The following is a 13824-nucleotide window of genomic DNA, read 5'->3' on the forward strand; positions in this document are numbered from 1 at the left end:
AAACCCAACAAATCTTCAAAAACCCAAAAAATCTTCTTATCTTATCTTCTTCTTCTTCTCTTCTCCTTTTTCTTTTTTTTTTTTTCTTCTTCTTCTTCTCTTCTCCCTTTCTTTTTCTCTTCTCCTTTTCTTTTTCTTCTTCTTCTGTTTTCTTCGATCTGCTGTTTCTCAATTTTTTCTCTTCACCTTTTCTTTTTCTTGTTCCTCTAGAGGGAGCTGCCGTGCAGAGAAGGGAGATTGAGAGAGGAGAGAGAGAGTGTGGGGAAATAAATGAAGAGGGAAAGAATAAGAAGAGGAAAAAAGTTGAGGGGAAATAAGAAGAGGGAAAAAGTTCAAAATCCCACCCATTTTTTTGTGACATGTCAATATTTAGCACATCAGAAAATTCTTACGTGCCAGTTGGACACGTTAGAAATTTCTGACGTGCCAAAAATTTATGACGTGCTAAAAATTTTCCTGGCGTGCTATTTTTTGCTATGTCAGAAAATGGTGACGTGGCATTTTTTGCCACGTCAAAAAATGGTAGTTTTTTGTAGTGTATTTTGGCATACCCTAGGGACCTATAAATTAATTTTTAAACCACAGGGAGTGATTTGTAAATTAGGCCAATCACAGGGACCAATTTTACATTTATCCCTTTTTTTTTTTTTTTCTTTTTTTTTTTCTTTTTTTATATACCTTTATTTTTCTTATTCTTTATTTATTTATTTTTCTAAAAAAGGCGGGTGGGGGTGGGGGAGACCAACTGTAGCTATTCTACTTGAGTGTAACCATAGTAGCACTTGTCTGTTGGAAGTTGTAAAGGCGTAGACGATAAGAACCACATGCGCTCTCTTAAGTCCGACTGAGCTAGAACTTGACTAAGCCCCATTATAATTTCATTTATATTATTTGTTTCCTTATTTGATTCGGACATTAATAATACGTAATTTATTGAATAATTTATGTGTGGAAAATTCTTGAAATATAATCAACATAATTAATTACGCTAATTAATGATCAGAGGTAAAAATAAAAAAACGGTTTAGATATTAAAAACATGGACACGTGTTGCAATTTTAAGCACTCTCAGATATTAAAAAACATAGACATGTGTCGCAATTCTAAGCACTCTCTACGTCAAAATTCGGCTTTTATGTATGTATATGATTTCATTTATATTATTTGTTTCCTTATTTGATTCAGACATTAATAATACTTAATTTATTGAATAATTTATGTATGGAAAACTCTTGAAATATAATCAACACAATTTATTACGCTAATTAATGACCAGAGGTAAAAATAAAAAAATGGTTCAAATATTAAAAACATGGACACGTGTTGCAATTCTAAGTAGTCTCAGATATTAAAAAATATAGACACGTGTCACAATTATAAGCATTCTCTACATTAAAACTCGGCTTTTATATATATATATATATATATATATATATATATATATATATATGATAAGCCACTTGAGTGTAGGCAGTCTTCATGGCATCATTCCCATTGGCACTAGGCCGAGGCGACCTACTAACTTCCCTCAACCGATTGTAATTTTTTTTATTTAAGTGTGATGAAATAATAAAAAATTATGCAAAAAAATTATTTTAAACTTTGTATTTGTCCAAAGGCCTAGGTTCTCTTTACGATCATAAAGATATAGATTCCCTCTACAAATCTACCGTTACATGTTTACAAAAGAAAAGGCATCAACTTTGTTTCAGTTTTTTTAACGGGTAAAGCAAAAAAAAAAAAATTGATAGAAGAAATTAAACACAATAAAATCGAACGAAAGGACTATATATATTGTCCATATACACCCTTTTATAGAGGGGATTGCAGCTTATTCCATGAAAATAACTACAATCAGGGGCGGACCCACGTTCTCTGTTGGGGGGACGAATGTCCCCCCAAAATTTTTTTCAACCCCTCTTATTAGGGGCTAGAAAAAAAATAACCTAAATATTAGAGGTTTTTCATAACCAGCGTCCCCCCAAATATTTAATATTTGTCCCCCCAAAACCTTTTTGTATATATTTTTACTTAACTGATTCTCTTTGGACTCTATTTGTTTCCAGCCTCTGCTCCTTTGCAGCGTGTAAGACAGCAATGAATGACAATCCTTCTCCTCCTCCTCCTTCTCTCTCTTTTTAACCCTATTCAATATTCATTTTACTTCTTGAAATTTAGGGAATTAATTTAATTTCTTAGGTTATAGTGTAAGGAATAACACAATATAATGATGTTATAATTTGACTTCCTTACTTTCAACGTAGGTAGATATAGCAAATGTGGTTACAGTCCATTTACAAGAACTGACACTACAAACTTGAATTTAAACATTTACATTTGAACGTAGATATTTATTAGCAGAGTAGTTTTATCTGTATCTTTATCTGTTTCTGATGGTTAATTCACATTTGAATTCGTTTGGTCTAAAAAATTAATTTGTAATAAAACTACAACGTCTTTTGTCCTTTGAAAATCATCCAACTTAATTCCTTATCTATTTTTTTTTTCTTCTAAAGAATATAAACGCAGCATATATATATATATTCCTTGAAAAATCATCAAACTTAATTTCTTACATGTTTCTTCTTCTAAGAACATAAACAACTGAGTTGTTGACCATAAGCACAACTCCATAATGCTAAATTACTTTTGTTGGCGCCCTGGCATATAAACGAATGAACCTACGGATCATGCGGTGTAAACACTCTTCTCAATGGTTCAAAGATCTCATAAGTTCAACTCCTCATTATTACCACCGCTCATGTCTACGTAAGTTCGTCCCCCCAAATAACAAATCCTGGTTCCGCCCCTGACTACAATTATACAATATTAATGCCTAAAATAAAAAGATTGCAACAATATGCAATTATTGTAATTTTGGGCCATATATATATATATATTAGGGAAATATTATGGGATCACAGGAATCTATACATATTGGTGTTCATGGACTCTGCAACGAATAGTACAATTAGAATAAGTCAATTATAATTTTGCAGAATTTACGGCATAAATCACGTTCCTCCCAAGAATTTACGCTTTCTCTCAAGAATTTCACATTGCAATCTATAAGACATTCTTCCAATTTTTCTCTTTGCTTTTCAGTAATTCTCTTCTTTGGGGGTATACCAAAATGATCACCTGGAGAGAGAGAGAGAGAAATCGAGCAGGTAGTGGCAAGGGATGGAGAGAAAGGGGCATATGGGGAGCGGAAATAGGAAGCGGACGGTCCTCTGCATGTTTCAAAACTATAGAAATAGTCATTAACAACATTATTATCAACGTAATTCCCTTCCTACTTTTTTCATCCATTGTTCCTCTCGGTCAGTCTCTTAGGTTGTTAATTTTTGAGAACTCCAGAATGAATTCATAATCTACAACATATAAACTTTTATATACAAGAGTTCTCATATTTTTTTAAGTTAATTATGTAAAATTTTATTTTTTCTTAAAAGCAGGATGATTTATTATTTTTAATTTAAGCAAAGAACCGTTTAAGCGTGTGACCTTGGAATGGTTTGATGTCTTTTGGCTAACGTGAATTGGGTTAAGGCCATGTCTCCTGACCTCTTTATTATAGTCATCCAGTAATTTCTAATATATATTGGCTAAAGTCATGTCTAATTAACAGAGTAATTAATCGGTAGGTAAGATTAGAACATTAAGTCTCCGCTAGGGCTTCTCTCTGAGAGGCGGCTAGTGCTGGAGGTGGAGTCCCTGTCCGTTCTATTGGAGCAGGAGCTAGGGCAGTTTAACTAGCGGCGCAATTGGGAGTAATGGAGGACGAGATAGAAGCACTGTGTGGGAAGATCGCTTTAACAGACAATGAGAAGGTGGGTATACAGATCACGGAAGAGGAGATTGCAGTAAACCGGGAGTGCGAAGGCTTATGTCTGGTGGGTAAAATATGGTCACAGAAGCAGGTAAACAAGGAGGGGTTTAAATCAATCCTATCAAGAATATGGCGACTGGTTGGCGGGGTGGTATTCAAAGAACTACAAGACAATATGTGGTTATTTGAATTTTCTAAATAGGTGGATAAAGAGAGAGTTATGGAAGGCCGTCCACGGACTTTTGACCGGCAGATTATCGTTCTGAATGAGTTTGATGGCAGTACTCCTCCGTCGAAGATGGACTTCACGCACTCACCAATATGGGTCCAAGTGCATGACATGCCTCTTTTATGCATGAACAAGAGTGTAAGGACTAAAATTGGATCATCGCTAGAGCAACTTGTAGAGGTGGACGTGGCCGGCGACGGGGCAAGTTGGGGACGATGCTTGAGACTTAGGGTCATATTAGATCTTACTAAACCACTGGATCGTGGAAGAGGACTCCAGGTTGAGGGAAAATCGTATTGGGTTGTTTTCAAATATGAAAAGCTCCCCCTCTTTTGTTTCAGTTGTGGCCATATTGTCCACGGTCCAAGAGGATGTCCTGCCCCAAAAAACATGAGGTGGAGTATGGAAGAGGAGAACAAGCAATGGCGACCTGGCTTCGAGCGGAAGATCCAATTGGCAAGGGCGGCGGCGGAACCTTTAGCTACAGGGCGGGGGATGGGCAGCCATGGTCAAGAGATACCCATGAAAAGAGGAGCGGTGGTCGGGAGGAGTACGGTTACATAAAAAAAGGAAGGCGGCATGCATTCCGGAAACCCTAGGCATGCAAATTTGGCAACGAACAGTGAGAAGTTGGTGGCTTTCCATTCTGGGAATAAGGAGGAGCGGGATTCGCGGGAAAGAATTGAAGGGAGCCAGGGGAATGACCTGCATGAAGATACGGTAGAGAGGTCTAGGCACCCTTAAACCTAGAAAGGACACGTGGATTAAATATGGAATTGGGTACAATGGATGGGCTGTATGAATGGCCCAAAAACATGGTGGAGCTGACTGGAAATAACATAGACTGATTGGGCCTGCGGAAATAACAAGAATGGAAGTCATGTATGAAGACCCAAAAGAGGCAAGCATGGGGACAGCCGAAATGGGACATCCAAAAGACGGCAGTAGCAGGGAACAAACAGGGATCAAGAAATGGAAACGTATGGCTCGAGAAAACGAAAGCAACCAGTTAATGAAGTGGTGACAGTAGACAGGAAAAAGAAAGCAAGAATGATGGGAGGTAAAAGCACTGGATTGGAAGAGGAATTGGCGGCGGCTGCTGAGCAGCCCCGCCAACAACAATGAGTTTGCTAAGCTGGAACTGCCGGGGGCTTGGGAACCCCTGGACAGTTCGAGACCTTTGCCTTTTGATGAAGGAAAAGAGACCCGACATTTTGTTTCTAATGGAAATAAAATGTAATAAAGGTAAGATGGAATTACTCAGAGTTAAGCTTGGTTTCAAATGGATGTTTATGGTTGATCCTATAGGCATGAGTGGAGGACTGGCTTTGCTCTAGAAAGAAAACCAGGTTCTGAAGGTACAAAATTTCACAAGAAGACATATTAACGCAACAGTTAAATACATAGACAAGGAGGGTTCTTGGAAACTTACCTGTTTCTATGGACACCCAGTCAATGAAAAACGGCATGAGTCATGGCAGCTTTTAGAACACTTGAATGGTTATGCCCCACAGCCCTGCCTATGTCTAGGGGATTTCAACAAAATAACTAACCAAGATGAGAAGGACGAGGGTGCAGTTAGACAGGAGAGGCAAATGCAATGGTTTAGGGATGCGTTGGACTATTGTGACCTTCGTGATCTGGGATATGAGGGAACGCAATTCACCTGGACCAACTGCCGCTATGATGGGGAGTTTATTAGAGAGCGTCTGGATCATGCCATAGCTAACACAAAATGGAGCCAAATATTTGGTGATGTCACTGTTCACACTCTTGCCGCTAGATCATTTAACCACAAACCGATATGGGTACAATTTGTAGGGAACATACTGGAGTAGGTACGGCGCCAGCGGCGGTTGAAGTTTGAATCAAAATGGCACTTAGATGACGAGTACAACAAAATTTTGGAGGAGGCGTGGCAAAATGAGAATTATGGGGCTTCGGCCATACAGGAAGTACAGAGCAAGTTGGAATGCTGCCAACGGTCTCTCTCGCAATGGAGTGGACGGAAATACGGCAACACAGAGAAATTGCTCCAAAAGAAAACTAAACGGCTAGAGGTTTTGCAATGTCAAGAAAAATGGGAGGACTGGGTAGAAATTAAAAACTTGAAACAGGAAATAGAATTTATGTTGTAGCAGGCGGACATTCGTTGGAAGTAGCGTGCCAAACAAAATTGGTACCAACATGGCGATCGTAATACGCCTTTCTTTCATGCTTGGGCAGACCATTGGAGGCGGATAAATCACATAAGCAGTATAACGGATGAAGTTGGGAGAGAATGGAGGATAGTGGAGGATATTAGTGAGGTGTTCATGGATTATTATAAAAATTTGTTCACCAAGGCAGGTACTCAAGACCTGCATACTTGCATGGAATGTGTAACCTCACAGGTGACACAGGCCATGAATGAAAGGCTGCTCAAGGAGTTCATGGCGGAGGAGGTGGATGTTGCTCTTGGCCAAATGCACCCACTCAAGTTCCCGGGGCCCAATGGGTTTGCAGCATGCTTTTATCAAAAATCTTGGTCAGTTATTCGGCCTGAGGTATGTAAAGCAGTCCTAGAATTTCTAAATTCAGGGTATTTAGATCCTTCTCTTAATGTAACAAATATTGTCCTCATCCCAAAGAAAAAGAAACCTACTCGGGTAATTGATTTCCGCCCTATCAGCCTATGCAACATGCTTTACAAACTTATTACAAAGGTCCTTGCAAATAGAATGAAAAAGGTTTTGACCACTGTTATTTCTTTGAATCAAAGTGCTTTTGTCCCGAGGAGATTAATTACGGCGAACATAATTGTTGCTTTTGAGGCACTCCACACTATAGATGTGCACTTAAAAGGGCGGAAGGGGTTTATGGCACTTAAACTCGATATGAGTAAGGCTTACGATCGAGTTGAGTGGAATTTTTTGGAGGCTATTATGACAAAACTGGGATTTGCAGAAAGATGGACCCAATTGATTATGGCTTGTGTTAGAACCGTGTCATATTCAATACTTATCAATGGTAAACCTTATGGGTGTATCAAGCCTTCAAGAGGAATCCGTCAAGGTGACCCGTTGTCCCCTTACCTTTTCATACTTTGTGCGGAAGGTCTCAGTGCTTTGCTAAATAAGGCAAAGGAGGAAGGGAAAATAACAGGGTTACCCATTGCTAGAGGTGGAACCAAGATAAACCATCTCTTTTTTGCAGATGACAGTTTACTGTTTTGCAGGGCTACTTTTTCAAAATGGACCAAAATTCAGGATATCCTTGCCAGCTATGAAAAGGCCTCTGGACAAAAGCTGAACCGCAAAAAGACTTCAATCTTTTTCATCCGGAATACTAAGGAGGAGACAAAGAATTTCATTATGTCGGTTGCTGGAGTGAATGCCACAAACCGCTATGAAAAATACTTGGGGCTTCCCAACCTTATAGGTCATTCCCAAGTTAGTGCTTTCAATGGCATAAAGGGGAGAATATGGGATAAACTACAAGGGTGGAAAGAAAACTTTCTTGCTCAATCTGGCAAGGAGGTGTTATTGAAGGCGATTGTCCAGGCAATTTCAACATACACCATGAGTGTTTTTCTTCTCCCAAAAACACTCTATGGGGACATAAATGCCATGATGGCGAAATTCTGGTGGGGACACAAAAAAAAATGATAAACGGATTGCTTGGATGAGCTGGCCTAAACTTGGGAGGGCAAAGACAATGGGGGGAATGGGCTACCGCGAATTGGAATCGTTCAATATGGCACTCTTGGCATACAAGGGTGGCGACTTCTTCAAAATCCTAATGGGTTAATAATGACTCAGATTCTAACGGAAAAATATTACTCTCATGGGAACTTTATGGAAGCAGAACTTGGAAGAAGCCTGTCGTATGTGTGGCATAGCATCTGGAAAGCACGGAAACTGCTTGACATAGGTTTGGCATGGAGGGTAGGTGACGGATCTAAGATTGGTATTTGGAAAGACAAGTGGGCTTGCATGGAGATAGCGGGTTACGTCCAGACGCCTGTTAGAATTCTCTCTCATGAGGCCAAGGTGTGTGAATTGATTGATACAGAGACCAACTGGTGGAACACGACCCTTATACATGAGATCTTTGTACCTGAAGAAGCAGCGTTTATTTGTGGTTTGGCAATCAGTCCAAATGAATCTATGAACTTTACCCATATTGCACCTTGAAGAAGCCTAAGCCTTTTAAGGTGACTGATTTTAGACCTATCAGCTTGTGTGATGTGGGTTATAAAATTATCTCCAAAGTGTTAGCTAACCTCCTTAAAATTATTTTACCACTCATTATTTCTCAAAATCAAAGCGCCTTTATTTCGGGAAGGCTGATCTCTGACAATATTTGGGCGGCTTACAAAACTCTACACTCCATGCACACAAGAATGTGGGAAAATGTGGGTTACATGGCCCTAAAGCTTGACATGAGCAAAGCTTATAACCGGGTGAAGTGAGTGTTTTTGGAGGAAGTGATGAGGATGATGGGTTTTGTTGAACGATGGGTGAGGCTTGTAATGAAATGTTTGATCACAGTCACTTACTTTGTTAGCATCAATGGGAATCCACTAGGGTGCATTAGCCCAACAAGAGGGATTAGGCAGGGAGACCCGCTATCCCCTTGCTTGTTTATCTTGTGTGCAGAGGTCCTAGTTTTCAACTCCACCAGGCAAAACGTATTGGCTCTCTGGGGGGGTGGCCTATCTCTCCTAGGGGACCAAAACTAAACCACTTATTTTTTGCATATGACAATCTTATTTTATGAAAGGCTACTTCTCGGGATTGGCATCGCCTAGCCTTTATGTTGGAAGGCTATGAACAAGCGTCGAGGCAGAGGTTAAACAAAGACAAGATTACGGTTTCCTTTAGCAGAAACACCAGTGCAAAGGCCCGGGTATTATTCTTAACCTGACAAGCGTTCCTGCCTCACAATGGTATGACAAGTATTTGGGGCTACCGGCTTGGGTGGGTAAGTCCCGCATAAGAGAATTTCAACATATCACAGACAGGGTAAGGAAAAGGTTCTCAGATTGGAAGTTGAAGTTTCTTTCACAAGCTGGGAAAGAAACCCTCCTAAAAGTCGTTAGTCAAGCAATTCCAACCTACAGAATCAGTATCTTCATGTTACCTAAGAAGCTTTGCAATGACCTCAACGGGATTATGCAACGATTTTGTTGGGGGCATAAGAATGATGAAAAGAAGATACAATGGATGAGATGAGAGAAAATGGGTTGCTCAAAGGCTCAAGGATGGCTGGGTTTTAAGGATCTCCTTTGTTTTAACAAAGGTCTTCTAGCAAAACAAGGATGGAGATTATTGCAGAACCCTAACAGTTTGGCAAGACGAATTATTAAAGCCAAATATTATCCCAAGGGTTCTTTTTTGGAGGCTAATAAGGGAACCATGGGATCTTTGGCATGGAGGAGTATCTTTGCGGCAAAAGCATTGCTTCAGGAGGGTTTGATTTGATGCATAGGAGATGGTTGTATGGTGCATGTCTGGGTAGATAAGTGGGTTCCCCAACCTACTACTTTTGTAACATCCCCAGCCCGTTAAGGCTGAGTTTGCCACTTTTCTTCTTTTATAACAAAAGTTCTTGCAAAGATCTATAAGGTCTATCAGAGTATTTGATTTTAAAGGATACAATAAATATATAAAACATCATTCAAAAGATTTTATTACAAGCGAAATTAGAAAACATTAAACTTTAGTTGCGAAAAATCATATTATGACAATAATTGATATGAAAAGACTTTGAAAGTTAATAATTATTCCCGCCCCAATTCCGGCCTTCTATTCCAGCGTCCTTTCTACCTGAAAACAAGAAATAAAACTGAATGAGCCCAAAAGGGGGCCCAGCAAGTAAAATCCACAACCATAAATAGTTTTGCTCCTTGTTCTCAGTTTTGCTAATCGTTTTCTCAAATAAATACACATTCAGCCATAATAATAATACATGTATGTACGGTTGTATCTTCCGTAGCATATACGTACTATTACATCATCATCATAATGCATCGCTATAAATCATCTTTATAAATCAACATAGTATATCATCGTTGAAATCATATTATCGTTTTCTCATATTAGGGCCCATGTACACTATTACCCCTGTGTACGAGGGTTGCGGGTCCTTGTGACCATGGCACTGAACTGTGGCCTCAGCCATGCCCGACCGTTAATTAACTCTTTTCTTGGTGCACTCAACGGTCATGTTGATGGAATACTACCTTCTGGCATAGCCTCCTTCAGTGGTTTTGCCTCCATCCGAGTATCGGTACCGAACTCATCTCATCTTATCTTGGGGCCAAAAATACTCTCCTCCATACATGTGTCCTCATTTCATAAACATTTAACTCATTTCTTGTACTTTTCTTTGTACATCTTTTGATGCATCTTAGGGCAACATGTAGGAGGGTTTATCATCATTCTTCTTTCTTATAATCATCATCATTTTCTCAACTTTCTTTTCTAAAAAAAAAGGAAACTTTTCCAAATATAAACTTGTGTACTTAGAAAGCATTTAAAGAAATAGAAACTTTCTAAATAATTCTTTTAGAAATCCTTCATGCATGCAACATATCTCCATGACAGGTAAATAAAATAATCATTTACAATTTGATACAAGAATGAATAAATAGCATGACATGAAGTAATTTTAGAAGGGGTAGTGAATTTACTTACCTCTAGACTGAAGCTAAAAGTGGTCTAAAGGATCTAGTTGCTCCAATCTGACTAACACTACTAGTATATCTTTCAAACTAATTTCTCAAGTCCGTTCTCTCTCGTGTTCTTTCTTTCTTGCAACGCTTTGTCTCGCCCTTTCTCTCTCTGTTTCGTGTAAACACTTTCAGAAAGAAGAAAGACCGAGTAGAAAACGGAAGAATGAAGAATATGTGGAAGAGAAGGGAGAGGAGTAGTGAAATTTGTGAAGGGTGAGGACTCTATTTATAGGAAACCATCTCCATCTACCAATCTTCATCTACAACCTTCATCCACTAATCTCCATCTATAATTCTCCATCTACTAGTACTTATCTATAAATCTCCACCTACTAGTATCCATCTATAAATCTCCATCTACTAGTACTTATCTATAAATCTCCACCTACTAGTATCCATCTATAAATCTCCATCTACTAGTACTTATCTATAAATCTCCACCTACTAGTATCCATCTATAAATCTCCATCTACTAGTATCCATCTATAAATCTTCACCTACTAGTATCCATCTATAAATCTTCACCTACTAGTATCCATCTATAAATCTTCACCTACTAGTATCCATCTATAAATCTCCATCTACTACTATCCATCTATAAATCTCCCATCCTTCTACCAATACTATTATATCTACATTAATCCATCTACAATTTTTCTTACCATTTACTATCCTATTATTTCACCAATAACCATTATCTAATTACCACTCTCTGTAATATCATAAATTTCCCCAGAATTAAAATCATAGGCTAAAATGGATATCAAAATAACATCATCATCAAAATAATATGTTTAAATAACTTTGAAAATTTCGGGGCGCTACAACTTTTCTATTCAATCTCCCTGTGGTATTTTACCTGCTGATGCTAAAGTAGTTGACCTTATCGACCCAAACTCGAGGGGGTGGAATGTTGATGCAAACCAACTAATAACAAAACATAGAAAATGATAAATCGGCTACTTCGAGAGAGCTGTGATCTCTAATGATACTTCGAGGGAGCTTTGACCTCCAAAACACAGTAAACTATATTCTAAAACAATAATCAACTCATACTTTGTTATTGATCATTCCCCTTTAAATAGAGAAACAATATACTATTGATTACATAATAGACCTAATTGGACGACTCTAATAAGGAATGAATATAACTATTTATTGGACTAGAAAATCTATAGAGATATACTCCTTACTGGACTCTAGCATGACACCAGACAATATGGGAAAAGCTGATTCAATGATGCAATAATGATGAGTTGGCTTTAGCGGCAATACTTGCATGGAGCATATGGACTAGACGCAACTCTGTAGTGAATGGGGGAGTTTTTTTCCCATCCTAACAGGTTAGTCCAAGACACAGAGGTTTCCCTCCAACAATTCCAGCATGCTCAGACTACAGAAGGAAACACTAGTACTAGGGCTGAAACTGACATGCCAGAATAGTGGAAGCCTCCCCTCTTGGTATGTTCAAAGTTAACTGGGACGTTGCTTTTAATCCCAAAATGAAACGCATGGGAGTTGGGATTATTGTCCGTGATGAATTCGGGAGGGTGAGTGCGGCTCAAAGCAAAATGTTGGACTCGTACCACAAACCCGTGGCCAGTGGCGGAGAGAAAGGGGGGCGACCCAGGGGCGGGCGCCCCCGGTAAAAAAAAAAAAAAAAAAAAAAAAAAAACAAGTAATTTTAAGTCGATAGTTGAAGGACGCCCCTGGTAAAATTTTTCAAAATCCTTACTGCCCTGCAAAACATTTTTACCACCTTAAAAAAAAAAAAAAAAAAAAATTCTCAACTCTTTACTCTTCAGCACAAGCGGTCCAGCAAGGCAATACATTAAACAAAAGAAAGAAAAAAAAAATTAATCTTATCCTAAATCCCTAACCCCTCTTCCCGACTCCAACCTATCCTGCGGCTCAAGAGCGTTTCGTTTTCACTTTTCAGACTTGCCGACTGTCGAAACAAATCACCAACTTGAGAAATCCAATTCCGTTGAAGTGTGGGGATTATTATTCCCTCCAAAATCAAACACAAAACCTCTACTCTTGCACTGTAATAGGCTAATAACCGTGGACTGTGCAGCACTCACTCACTTGCTCACCGATTAGCGACAAATAACCAGTCCTACTGCTGGCTGTGGCTGTCCAGATCTGAGAGTTTGAGATCGAGAGTGGGAGAGTGACGACTCTGTAGTTTCTGTGAGTATTCTCCTCTTAACAGTTGCTAGCTTGCTTTATGCCTTTATTGTTTGTAAATATATGCGGTTCCTAGGGGATATAAATATATGTGGTTGGTAGTGCTTAGAAAAGTGAAAAAGAAAGAAGAAAGTGGAAGAATAGAATACTTTTTAGTTTTTGTTTGTTGCTTGCTGCAGAGGCTGTGCACAGCAGCACAAGAGTCCAAGACCCACGGTCCCCACAGCCTTCATTGCCTTCATTGTGTTTGTTATTTGTACATGGTCATTACTCATTAGTCAAATTTGTTGTCATAACTCATAATAAGAATTAAAGAATGACTCACAAAAAAAATAAAAAAATAAAAGAATTAAAGAATGGTAAAGATTCAAAATACTGCTTGTTTTTTTCTTTCCCCAATTCAAAAACTTTATTATTTATTTATTCATTTTGTAGATTGTAGTGGGGCGCTCTCATTGTAAATGCGTATTTCTTTTTTAATTGGGCAATTTGCAAACTCTAATATGATTGATCGAAATTTATGGAGCATTTTAATTGTGATATATCTCTTATTTTCATCATTTTGTTTATCTAATTCTAATAAAAACAATATTGTTATTTTTTTTGTAAGGTGTGTTTTATATATTTTGGGATTTTGTCAAGCATCAACGAGTTTCAGAAGATTATTGCCAATCTCAAGTTTGCTCTTTTTATTAATTCATGTTAGGCTAATAGCTATCGAAATATGCTAATAATTTTATTATAATATCATTAGAGACTTATAGTATGTTTCATTAGACATGAATTGTTTAGTATGAGAATTAAAACTAATAGATAAATAATTTTCCAGGTTTCTGAAAATTCTTAGATTACATT

The sequence above is a fragment of the Corylus avellana genome, chromosome 3 (genome assembly GCF_965113065.1).
Source record: "Corylus avellana chromosome 3, dhCorAvel1.hap1.2, whole genome shotgun sequence".
Taxonomy (NCBI): Eukaryota; Viridiplantae; Streptophyta; class Magnoliopsida; order Fagales; family Betulaceae; genus Corylus; species Corylus avellana.